General features: G+C 35.5%; 1 non-coding gene across 1 annotated transcript; it reads right to left on the bottom strand.

Moving 5' to 3' along the window:
• Positions 1-13,250: 13,250 nt before the first annotated feature.
• On the bottom strand, positions 13,251-13,357 carry LOC133058949 (U6 spliceosomal RNA). The gene has a single exon (XR_009693457.1). It is a non-coding gene; the product is annotated as a U6 spliceosomal RNA (small nuclear RNA).
• Between the last annotated feature and the right edge of the window lie 533 nt (positions 13,358-13,890).

Here is a 13,890-nt window from a genome sequence, read left to right as displayed (position 1 = left end):
ACAGACTCACAGAGATAGGAAACTTGTGGTTACCAGAGGGGAAAGCGAAGGGGAGAGGGACAAACCAGGGGTATAGAATTAACAGATACAAATTATTACATTTAAAATACACTATATCCATCATCTTCTAATAACCTATAATTGAATATAATATGCAAAAATACTGTTGTAAAACAAATATACTTCATTTAGAAAAGACTTTGAATTAATAGACACTCCTCTATTTGTATTCCTTTCACTATTAAGTGGAAATCTCAAGATTTTCCTATGCAGCTTAACTAGTAAAGACTCCCTAAATATAATACTTTAAGGGATGTAGATATCAGTAAAAATGTGTACTTTTAATTGTATACAACTAAAGGAGAAGGGGACGACAGAGGATGAGATGGCTGGATGGCATCACCGACTCGATGGGCATGAGTTTGAGCAAACTCAGGGAGTTTGTGATGGACAGGGAGGCCAGGCGTGCTGCAATTCATGGGGTTGCAAAGAGTCGGACACGATTGAGTGACTGAACTGAACTGAACTGAACAGAATAGTCAAGCTTGGCTTAAATACACACACACACACACACACACACACACACACACACACACACACACACATTAATGTTGCTGTTGTTATGTAGTTGCTAAATCGTGTCCAACTCTTCTGTTACCCCATGGACTGTAGCCTGCCATGCTCCTCTGGCCATGGAATTCTCCAGGCAAGAATATTGGAGTGGGTTGCCATTTCCTTCTCCAGGAGATCTTTCCAACCCAGGGATTGAACCTGAGTCTACGGCATTGACAGGCAAATTCTTTACCCCACAAGGGAAGTCCATACCAACTAATAGATTTGTAATAAAGGAAATGTTTTAACATACAATGTATTTTTTTTAAGAACATGGAGCACGAGAGGCAAAAATAAGCATAGCTTTCCTTAAGACATATTTCTTTACTTCTTACTGTCAGCAGAACATCTAGGTAAGTCATATTTTTCCAATTATTTACATTAATATAATAAATGTTGAATGAGTCATGTTATCTAAATCTCCATTTCTAATAAGCAGCATTTTCATCATATAATGTAAACTTATGATTCTATTCATTTAACACAAATTAAATTTGGTTTCTGTCCATGACATTTAATATAAATCTTTGCTTCCAGAACTTGATGATTTTTGCCAAATATTGTCACCTCATTTGCCTTGCCACAAGAGTGTAGAATCTTCGACTAAGCAATAATTATCTCAGTGAAACTTTAACACTGTTTTCCCTCTGCTTCTTTTTCCAATATATTCTACATTTGATTCAAAATATGGCTTTTGATACTATTACCTTTTCCTAAGATCATGTTACTTAATTCATTAAAGTCTGAAGACATAATATTTGAGTATGAAAGATTCAAATTTTAGTTTAAAAGCACAGAGGTAGCATTTATGAAGTTATGGAAGGAAGGAGTGGTTGTTTTATCTTTTGTGTAGAACTGGATTCATTTAATTTGTAGTCTCAGAAATTTTAGGTAAATTATTTTTTCTGTAAAATTGCTTGGGTCTGAGTCTATTTATTGAGGATGATACAGTCCATTATACATTTTGGAAACTGTTCTTATAAGATTTTATTTCACTGACTTCCAGCATAAGCTATACAGTAAGGCGTATGTCTGTACTAGATCACAGGGCTTTTTTTGACCTCAGGTAAATTTAAGAAGGGTTATAGCTGGGAAATCCAGAAGAAGTGCAAATAAAGGATTCTCTCCCTTATGTATTAGGAGATATATATATATATATATATATATATATATATATATATATATATATATATAAAATACATGAAGCCACATGCACACATGTGCTTTCTCTCTTACCTATTTTTGAAGTTTTCCAGGATTATAGGAATGAAATAAGCATTTGTGATTTGTTGGGTTTTGTTGAAAGCTTGTCCTACTCTTTTTAATCATATAGACTTTCCTTAACTTCAACAATCCCAAAAAATAAATTCATGTTGCAGTCGTAGTCAGTGAAAACTGGTCTAACAGTTTAAGTGTTTCTCTGGTGTTTGAGTGATTACTGAAAAACTAAAATTGTTCTAGTATATTGCCTTCTATTTTATTAATTATCTTCTTCATTTTTAGAGCACTCAATACATCAGAGATGGGTTTGACTTTTCTATTATTGCTGATTATCTTTTACTTCGAGGACTTATATTCTTCTAAAATTTAATGAATCATGTTACTCATTAGTAGATGAAACCAGAAGTATTTGTACTAATCTTTCACCTTATTGTGGACTGTTTCACTATGACTATGGCTTTTCAAAAACAGTCATAATAGTTCCTGGTCATTATTTGACTTTATAATCAAATACACAGTCTCTCTCAGAAATCTTTCTGTATTCTAGTGAAACAGGTCAAAGCAACTGCAAGCAACTCATTTATTTTTCAAATGATATAACTGATTGAAGAGTTTGGCTTCTGGTTAAAAACCTGTATGTGATTTTTTCAGACCTGATATAATAGGCAATTACAAAGGCTTTATCAGACAGACCTCACCAGGGAAATCTGCCCTCCCCACACCAGACTCGGGCACAGCAGGCTCTCAGGGCAGTTGCAGTCAAGGTCTCAGGCTTGCTGGCTGGTCACAGTCTTTGCATTATTTAGAGTCTCAGCCTGGGTACTTTTATCCCTAGGTCTCTCCATCTGAGGCCTTCAGCTAGGCTCCTCTTCAGCTGTCTCTGCCAAGAATTCCTTAAGGAAATCTTGAAGATATTTTTCCCCACTCTGACTCAGTACCCAGTACTTTTCCACACCTCACCCTGCTCCAGCCCCCCACCCCGAGTTCAGTAGCCTAGAGTCCATAGACCTACCAGAGCCTTTTGTCAGCGGAGCCCTCAACAGTCAAGGGTCTTACACCTGTGCTGACCCACTAGCCCCTCCACCTGTCTATCCTTCCTTGGGGGAAAATGCTCAGGGGAGTCAGTCATTCCTCAGTTTCAGATGCTTGCTTATGGCATCTCAGTAAGTGATTAAAGGCTTAAAGTTTGCTGCTTTAATTGCTACTCCCTCACCTGGCAACTCAGCTCTCTCCCCAGTTCAGCTGAGTTCCTGACACTGGCATGTAAAGATATGAGCTCCAAATCCTGGTATAGGTCTAAGACTAGAGTGATTCTAACAACTCAGATTTCTTAGAGGAAGTGAATTTCACTTCTCTGAACCTTCCTAATTTAGCATTGCTAACAGTAAACCATTTTCAGAACTTCTACTAACAAAGGGGGTGATATAAATAAAATTTCCACCTTGCCTCTTCATCAAAGCACAATAGAGTCTCAGTCCCTTCAGAATACCATATATATAACAAAAAATACCGTAGATTGAGTGGTTTAAAAGCAACAGAAACTTTTTTTTTTTTTCATGGTTTGGGAGAATGGGAAGTCCAAAATCAGGGTGCAAGCACACTAGAGTTACGGCAGGAGCCCTCTTTGGATTTCCAGAAGAGGGATTTCCAGACTGCTGACGTCTAGTATTCTCACAAGTTGAGAGACAGTTAGTGAAGGGTCCTCTGACTCAGGGCATTAATCCCATTCATGAGGGCTCCACCCTCTGGTAATCTGATCCTAATTGCCAAAGACCTCACCTCCTAACACCATCACATAGAGGGGCATAGTTTTGACTTATGAATTTTAGGGGAGCATAAACATTCGGTTCATAACAGAGCCTAGTAAAATGCTTCTAAAGAAATTCACTTAGCCTAATGTACCTTCCCTAACCCTACCTGCTCCCTTATACACTTATCTTAGTTCTCTATTTTTTAGGAAGAAAGCAAACCCAATACTTTGAAGACCGATTTCATTTGTCTTTCTTAATACTGTCCTGCAAAAAATATGTACTTTGGCTAAAAGTACATTTTATTCCTCTTTCTTAATGTCCAAATCTTTCTCTTTTCTTTAGCACAATTTTCCAGTGAGGACTCATTCAAAACTAGAAACTATAACAACAGCCATATGGATTAGCCTTCTTTCCAGCATCTTCCACTGACTCCATGATGGATTTTATTATTTAAAATCAAACATCCTTATTGATCTCTGACTCTCCTCAGGAGCTTTAAAAATCTTTGGCGCCAAACTGAAGGTAGTTTTTTAGTAGAAATAGACAGACATTCAATTTGTAAAGGCTTAAATTAGGACTCAAAGAATGCAACTGTTTACCTAAGGCTGGAAATCCTTTCCCAGAATCAGTCATCCATGTATTAATGCTTTGCTTGTATCCATAGCATTAAAGGGCTTACTTAAGGCACATTAAGGAACTCTCTTGCCTTGGAATGCTTCGATCCTTAACTCAGATATGTTATCTCTATAAACATTTTATAGACTTAAACTTTCCTGAAGTTTTGAGGTTCAGATAGATATCATCTCATGAATTCAACTTTTTTTATCCCACTTTAGTTTCTCCTTTGTCATATTTTGTTCAATTGTATGAGGAATTATTCAGCTTTTGCTCTGTCAAAATCTGGTCCCACATGCCCACCCTCAGCCCACTACACACACATAGGATGTCAGAATTAGACCATTCTTTCCTTGAATTATTAGATATTTTCAGTATTATACATTTCTTCTGCTATCAGTATGGCAACAGAAGTTTGAGGGCAAAGGAAAACACTCACGTGGTGATTTCAGTTAGGTTGCCTTCAAGTTATTTAAATGAGAGGGAAAAACAAAGCAAAGGATATGCCTGATTCCTGATTCCATACTTCATGAACTCTAAAGAAGCCTAATATTTTAACTCTTTAAAAAAGGGTTTAGGGAGAACAAGAGAGGAGGGTAAAGATATCAACAATGTCATGTATCAGATTGTAGTTAAAATTAATTTCATTTTATAATAAAATATATGCTCTGTTTAGGGAATATTTGCTCTAAGGACAGGTGGAAAAAGTGAAAACTTTTGCCTTTTGAGTAGAAAATTTGAATACAACTTACTATAACTTTCAACTCTAAAAAATACATAGCTCAAAATCTATGGAATGAAAAATCTTTAAGCTAAAACTCCTATGATACCTTTGCTTAATCTAGTGTTTTTCACCTGGTTTGGTGAAATTACCGCTTATCCTAAGACATGGTTCATCAGTTTCCACAGGTCTCAAAGTGCTTTTTTTTAAGTTGTTTTGGAATGTATTCTAATTTTACACTGCCATTTCCTATGGTTGCTTAGCTTAGAAAATCCAGAGGCAGGTGTTTTATTGGCTCCATCTTTCAAATATTCATATTTTTATGGCTTCAAGACACTGATTTTTTCCTTATTCAGCTCAGAGTATGCATTTTGTTTATAATGTATACTGTTTATTTTGTTTCATTACTGTCTTGGGTCACTTCTTTGTGGTTATTTATATTTAAACACATGTGTCTCTTAGGGAGTCAACTCCATTATTAGCCACTAGAGCAAGAATTGTTTCTTATCTCTACCACTACAACGAGGAGACACATAGGGCTGAGAGATAGTGATTGGTAGCTGTGTATATAAAATGAAAAACAAAATTAATCCAGTTTGGAAATAATTTTTAAAAATAAAGCACTTCATTAACATGACATTAACATGATTTACTGATCAATCTTTTTCCAGATATACTAAAAAATGCCACATGGCATATTTTTTCTCTCTGTCTCTGTTATAAATTGCTTTAATGAAGGAATATTTACCAATATTCCAAAATAAAAATAGTAGTAAAGTCTAGAAAAAAAATATGATATACTTATTTGTTATAGACTACAATCTTTAATTACTTCTTACAGATAATTGTTACTAGCAATTACATGTTACAGATTACAATCTTTACTTGGGGAAAGGTAGGAAGAAAGATAGGACTTAATGTACCTTTATATAATATGAGGGTTTTGATGGCTCAGAGGGTAAGGGATCTGCCTGCAGTGCAGGAGACCAGGGTTCAATCCCTGAATCAGGGAGATACCCTGCAGAAAAGAATGGCTATCCACATCAGTATTCTTGCCTTGTTGAATCCCATGGACAGAGGAGACTGGTGGGCCACAGTCCATGGGGTTGCAAAGAGTCAGACATGACTGAGCAACTAATCAGAGGCTAATCTGATAAAAGCAGAATGCTTCTTGAACTGTATATTATAAGTCTGGCCAAAACCAGTAGGGTTTGTCTATCACTAATTCCTTTCATTTTAGTGATTTAATGTTCTCTTTTCATAATTAAAAAAAATAAATCTCTGTTCATGTCAATTCTCCATTCCAAATCATTAATACAATCCCCACTGAGTATAGACTGAAATTTAAATTAATAACTGAATAGTCCAGGCTTCCACATTCATATTCTAGTCTGCTTTTACAAGTTTTAGTCTCACCTTTCATTGTCATGGGTTCCATACTTCATCTAAACAGAACTGTTTAGATTAGCTATTTTCCCCACTGTTCTTCATTTGGGTTTTCATATACTGGCCCCTTCATTTAAAAGATTAAATATTGCCTCTAACAGGTGATTACCATGAAACTTTCTAAAACTTTCACTTGAAAGAAATTCCCACAAATTTAGTGCTTATATTCTATCTTGTTTGTTTAAATTTGTCCACCATCTCTTCCATTCTTCCATTAGAAAGTAAACAGCTGAGGATAGGGGCCACAAGAAACCAATTTTTGTATTTCAAAAATGTCTGACAGAAGATAGTAGCAAATGGATAGGGTTTTTACTTAACTCTATTGTATTCTTTTATGGTTGACAGAGGGTAAGTTTGGGGGAAGGCATAGTTAGGGAGTTTGGAACAAACACGTGGCACTCTGCTCAATGATATGTGGTAGCCTGGATGGGAGGGAGTTTGAGGGAGAATGAATACATGTATATGTATGGCCAAGTCCCTTCATTGTTAACCTGAAACAATAAAAACATTATTATCTGGCTATACTCCAACACAAAATAAAAAGTTGTTTTTTGAAATCTATTATTAACTATGTTCCTTCTTTGGAGAGGAGAACACTAGAATCACAGGCGTAGATCTTCAAAAGTATACATGCAATGTTCTCGGACTAAAATTGTAATTCAGTTTGAATCTGAACCAAAGCCCCTCTATTAAAAACAAATAAACCAAAAATTACCGTTAATTTTGAAAGTCATTCTAGTATCAAGAGCAATGATATAAGAAATTTAAATATTCTGTGGGTCAAGTTGTATTTTACATTATTTGGAAAGTTTTCTCTTAATTATGTAAGTAAATCATGGTCATTATTTCATAAATGAAATAACTGATGACAAAAAATATGGAGAGTGACTTCTGTACACACACCACAAATGCACTTTTTTTTGAATAAAATGAGATCAAACTATTTATACCATTTATATTTATTTTATTAAAGAACATACTTTTCTATTTTTATAAGTATATGCATCTATCATTATTTTATTGGTTGCATAACATTCCTATATGGATGTATTGTAATCAGTGAGTGTATTTATGTTAATATTTGGATTGCTTTCATTGTTCCAATATTATAAATAATGTACCAAGAGCTATTCTTACACAAGCATCTTTATCACAATAATACCAGCTTGGTATTACTGTCTGGTAAGAGCAAGAGTTTTGTAAATGAAAGAAAATGTGAAGGTTTTAATTAATGAATTAATTTTAAAAAGTGAAACTTTGCATACTTAGAAGTTTTTGTTTGTTTGTTTGTTTGTTTTTTTAAGATAAAGTGCTGGGGCCAAAGTGTACGTATATTTAGTAAGAAAATAATAATATTCTTTCCTAGACCTTACTACTTCACTTTTCTTTGGGGAACTAGGTAAACACTGACATGTATTTCCATATTTGCATTCTTAACATTAGTATGACAAGAACTGTTTGACAATACTCATTCCCCTCTGCTATTAACTGAATGTTAGAATCCTCCCAAAATTTATGTTAAGACCTAGTACCCAATGTAATCCTGTTAGGAAGTGGGGCCATTGGGAAGTGTTAGGTCATGAGGGTGGAGCTCTCATGAATGAGATTAGTGTTCTTATGAAAGAGATCCAACAGACCTTCCTAGCCTCTTCTGCATGTAAAGTTACATTAAGAAGAAAGCTAACATGCAAAAGCAGGATCTCATTGGACATGAAATCTGCTGCTCCCACAGTCTTGAACCCCACAGCTTCCAGAACTCTGAGGAGTAAATATTAGCTATTTGTAAGTCTCTCATATATGAAGCCACCCATATACAAAAATCCTTAAAATCCTTCAAGCCAGGCTTCAATAGTATATGAACCAAGAACTTTCAGATGTACAAGTTGTATTTAGAAAAGGCAGAGACACTAGAGATCAAGTTGACAACATCCGTTGGATCACAGGGAGTTCCACAAAAATACCTACTTCTGCTTCATGGACTATGCTAAAACCTTTGACTGTGTGGATCTCTACAAACTGTGGAAAATTCTTAAAGAGGTGGCAATATCAGACCACCTTACCTGTCTGTAGAGAAACCTGTACGCAGGTCAAGAAGCAACAGTTAGAAGCAGACGTGGAACAATGGACGGGTTCAAAATTGGGAAAGCAGTACATCAAGGTTGTATACTGTCACCCTGCCTACTTAACTTCCATGCAGATCACATCATGCGAAATGCCAGCTTGGATGACTCAAAGCTGAAATCAAGATTGCTGGGAGAAATATCAATAACCCCGGATATGCAGATGACATCACCCTAACAGCAGAAAGTAAAGAAGAACTAAAGAGCCTCTTGATGAGGGTGAAAAGGAGAGTGAAAAAGGCGACTTGAAACTCAACATTCAAAAAACATCCAGTCATGTCACTTCATAGCAAATAGATGGGGGCAAAAGTGGACACAGTGGCAGATTTTATCTTCATTGACTCCAAAATCACTGTAGATGGTGACTGCAACCATTAAATTAAAAGATATTTGCTCTTTTGAAGAAAAGCTATGACAATACTAGGCAGCATATTAAAAAGCAGAGGCATCCCTTTGCCAACAAGGGGCTATATAGTCAAAGCTATGTGTTTTCCAATAGTCATGTATGGATGTGAGAGTTGGACCATAAAGAAGGCTGAGAATTGAAGAATTGATGCTTTCAAACTGTGGTGCTGGAGAAGACTTGAGTGTCCCTTCGACTGCAAGGAAATCAAACCAGTCAATCCTAAAGGAAATCAACCCTGAATCTTTATTGGAATGACTGATGCTGAAACTGAGGCTCCGATACTTTGGCCACCTGATAAGAAGAGCCAACTCATTGGAAAAGACTCTGATGCTGGGAAAGATTGAGGGCAGGAGGAGAACGGGGCAACAGAGGATGAGATGGCTGAATGGCATCATGAACTCAGTGGACATGAGTTTGAGCAAGCTCTGGAAGACAGTGAAGGACAGGGAAGCCTGACTGCTTCAGTCCATGGGCTGCAAAGAGTCATACATGACTTTGCAACTGAACGACATATATCGTATTTCTTTTATAGTAGAGAGGAGGAACTGACACATCTTCTAAACAATATACATTCCTATCCATTTTAATATATGCCAATCTCAAAAATCATATTATTTCATTCTTTTTAAATTGCATTACTCTGATTCCATAAATATTTGAGGAGTCTTTCATATTTTTACATGTTTCTTCTTTTCTTGGTTTATGCATTTTACACAGTTTCCTGATGACTTATAATAAGTTTCATTTAATTAAATATCAGTGTTTTTCCTTGTAAGTGGAAAACTCAAATTCTGTTCATTTCCTTCTATTTTCAATGCTTTTTGATATACTGTTTATTATTTAATGCTATACTTCAAGTTTCACAACTTTGGTGTTGTGTTTGAAAGTTGAGGCCTCCACTATATTCTTACTCTATTCTAAATTTATATAAAGTGCACTTAAAATTGAATAGTGAGTTAACCATCCATTTCATTTTAATTCTGAAATCTCTCTCCAGTTCTTTTGGAGTACAATTTTATCTCATCTTTGTATCTCATCCTGCCTCATTATTTTTTAATAAACCTCAGTCTGTTCCTAGTCTACACCAATAACTATTTTTCCTGTTAGGGAATACCAATCTACCCCTTTTAACCCATTCTTCTCTTAGTTTCTTGCCTAATAGTTTTAAAGGAACAATTGTATTATTTCCAATTAATAGTTTATGGAAATACAAGAAACAGTTTATGGAAAAGTAAAATACTCACTGTATGTATCCGGTGCTATACCAGGAGCTGAGCACAAAGTGAGTGGTAAGCTTAGCAAACATATTACTGGGCCATGGAGCACCTCTTTTATATATTGTATGTTTTATCAATTTTATAAATATTATATATATATATATACGTTCTTCCCCAGAGTAAGTTAATTTATTAAAAGAGATAACTTAGTTACCTAAAATTCATTTTTAATGTAACATAAAAATGCAGTCCATAAAGGTGTTTCTTAATATCTTTTGCTATCATTAAGTGCATACAAAGACTGAGCTTATTGTTAAATATAGCAAAATAAAACGTGTATGTAGAATATCAGTGTATATATGGAAAAATGTAGCTTCAATATTTATATTGGAAAGTATTGCCTCCTTTTATATTTTATAAGTTAATGTAAAATAGTGTTATGTATTTGGATCTTTTTATTCTTACTAGACTTTTCTCCATTTACTTTTCTTGCAGCAGCTGAGAGAAGGCTTTGAAATCTCAAATGTTAATCGTGGATTTGGTATTTTCCCTTACAATTTGTTGCTTTCCTGATAGCTCAGCTGGTAAGGCATCTGCCTGCAATGTGGGAGACATGGGTTTGATCCCTGCATTGGGAAGATCCTCTGGAGAAGAGAATGGGCCCATTTCGAGTTCCACGGACAAAGGAGTCTGGCAGGCTGCAGTCCACCGGGTCACAAAGAATCAAATCAGAACGACTGAGCGACTTTCACGTTACTTTTTTTCACTTCCTACAATTTGTCGGGTTTTTTTTTTTCTTCTTCTTCTTCTTCTTCTTGTATTTTCTGTTAATGAGTATATATACACTGAACATTTGTATTTCTTCTCGATGAATATTTCCTTTACAATAATAAAATTATCTCTGTTTATTCTGTTTTCCTTCAGGTCAGCTTTGCCTAATAGGAATATATCCACTCTGACTTTCTCTTGATTAGTATTTGCATAGCATAACTTCAAGTTTTTAATTTTTTATTTTTTTTTCATTTATTTTGATTAGTTGGAGGCTAATTACTTTACAATATTGTGGTGGATTTTGTCATACATTGGCATGAATCAGCCATGGATTTACATGTATTCCCCATCCCTATCCCCACTCCAACCTCCCTCTCCACCCCATCCCTCTGGGTCTTCCCAGTGCACCAGGCCCGAGCATTTGTCTCATGCATCCAACCTGGGCTGGTGATCTGTTTCACCCTAGAAAATATACATGTTTTGATGCTGTTCTCTCTAAACATCCCACCCTCACCTTCTCCCACAGAGTCCAAAAGTCTGTTCTGTACATCTGTGTTTCTTTTTCTGTTTTGCATATAGGGTTATCATTACCATCTTTCTAAATTCCATATATATGTGTTAGTATACTGTATTGGTCTTTATCTTTCTGGCTTACTTCACTCTGTATAATGGGCTCCAGTTTCATCCATCTCATTAGAACTGATTCACATGTGTTCTTTTTAATGGCTGAGTAATATTCCATGGTATATATGTACCACAGCTTCCTTATCCATTCGTCTGCTGATGGACATCTAGGTTGCTTCCATGTCCTGGCTATTATAAACAGTGCTGCAATGAACATTGGGATGCACTTGTCTCTTTCAGATCTGGTTTCCTTGGTGTGTATGCCCAGAAGTGGGATTGCTGGGTCATATGGAAGTTCCATTTCCAGTTTTTTAAGAAATCTCCACACTGTTTTCCATAGCGGCTGTACTAGTTTGCATTCCCACCAACAGTGTAAGAGGGTTCCCTTTTCTCCACACCCTCTCCAGCATTTATTGCTTGTAGACTTTTGGATAGCAACCATCCTGACTGGCGTGTAATGGTACCTCATTGTGGTTTTGATTTGCATTTCTCTGATAATGAGTGATGTTGAGCATCTTTTCATGTGTTTGTTAGCCATCTGCATGTCTTCTTTGGAGAAATGTCTGTTTAGTTCTTTGGCCCATTTTTTGATTGGGTCATTTATTTTTTTGGAATTGAGCTGCAGGAATTGTTTGTATATTTTTGAGATTAATCCTTTGTCTGTTGCTTCATTTGCTATTATTTTCTCCCATTCTGAAGGCTGTCTTTTCACCTTGCTTATAGTTTCCTTTGTTGTGCAAAAGCTTTTAAGTTTCATTAGGTCCCATTTGTTTATTTTTGCTTTTATTTCCAATATTCTGGGAGGTGGGTCATAGAGGATCCTGCTGTGATTTATGTCGGAGAGTGTTTTGCCTATGTTCTCCCCTAGGAGGTTTATAGTTTCTGGTCTTACATTTAGATCTTTAATGCATTTTGAGTTTTTTTTTTTTTTTTTTTTTTTTGTGTGTGTGTGTATGGTATTAGAAAGTGTTCTAGTTTCATTCTTTTACAAGTGGTTGACCAGTTTTCCCAGCACCACTTGTTAAAGAGGTTGTCTTTTTTCCATTGTATATCCTTGCCTCCTTTGTTGAAGATAAGGTGTGCATAGGTACATGGATTTATCTCTGGGCTTTCTATTCTGTTCCATTGATCTATATTTCTGTCTTTGTGCCAGTAGCATACTGTCTTGATGACTGTGGCTTTGTAGTAGAGTCTGAAGTCAGGCAGGTTGATTCCTCCAGTTCCATTCTTCTTTCTCAAGATTACTTTGGCTATTCAAGGTTTTTTTTGTATTTCCATAAATATTGTGAAATCATTTGTTCTAGTTCTGTGAAAAATACCATTGGTAGCTTGATAGGGATTGCATTGAATCTATAGATTGCTTTGCGTAGTATACTCATTTTCACAATATTGATTCTTCCAATCCATGAACACGGTATGTTTCTCCATCTGTTTGTGTCCTCTTTGATTTCTTTCATCAGTGTTTCATAGTTTTCTATGTATAGGTCTTTTGTTTCTTTAGGTAGATATACTCCTAAGTATTTTATTCTTTTTGTTGCAATGGTGAATGGTATTGTTTCCTTAATTTCTCTTTCTGTTTTCTCATTGTTAGTGTATAGGAATGCAAGGGATGTCTGTGTGTTACTTTTATATCCTGTAACTTTACTATATTTGTTGATTAGCTCTAGTAATTTTCTGGTAGAGTCTTTAGGGTTTTCTATGTAGAGGTTCATGTCATCTGCAAACAGCAAGAGTTTCACTTCTTCTAAAAATATGGAATGCTTCACGAATTTGCGTGTCATCCTTGCACAAGGGCCATGCTATTGTTCTCTTTATCGTTCCAATTTTAGTATATGTGCAGCTGAAGCGAGCACAACTTCAAGTTTTTTAAAAACATTTTGCAGCTTTATAGTTTATGTACATCTATTGTAAATAGCACGTAGTTGGGCCTTGCTTCTTAATCTGGTATAATAATTATTACTTTTAAGAGGAGTATTTATTCCTTTTAAATTTATACTAATTATTTATATGAATAGAATTAATTTTACCATCATACTCTTTATTTTGATATTTATATATTCTCTTCATTCCCCTCTCTATTCTACTTCATGTGGATCATTTTTTTTTTTATGTTTTAATATTCCACTGTATCTCTACTATTGATTTGGCAACTATATATTTTTAATAAATGTATATATGGCTACCTTAGAGTTTGTAATATCTTTAGCTTACCATTGTTTACCATCAGAAAATATTACACTTCACTGGCTTTCTTGATAGCTTATTTGTTAAAGAATCCTCCTGCAATGCAGGAGACCCTGATTTGCTTTCTGGGTGGGGAAGATCCACTAGAGAAGGGATAGGATACCCATTCCAGTATTCTTAGGCTTCCTAGCTGGTAAAGAAT

This window comes from Dama dama, chromosome 6 (genome assembly GCF_033118175.1).
Source record: "Dama dama isolate Ldn47 chromosome 6, ASM3311817v1, whole genome shotgun sequence".
Lineage (NCBI taxonomy): Eukaryota > Metazoa > Chordata > Mammalia > Artiodactyla > Cervidae > Dama > Dama dama.
Note: the sequence above shows the minus strand (reverse complement) of the source record. Positions and strands in the feature narration are given on the sequence as shown.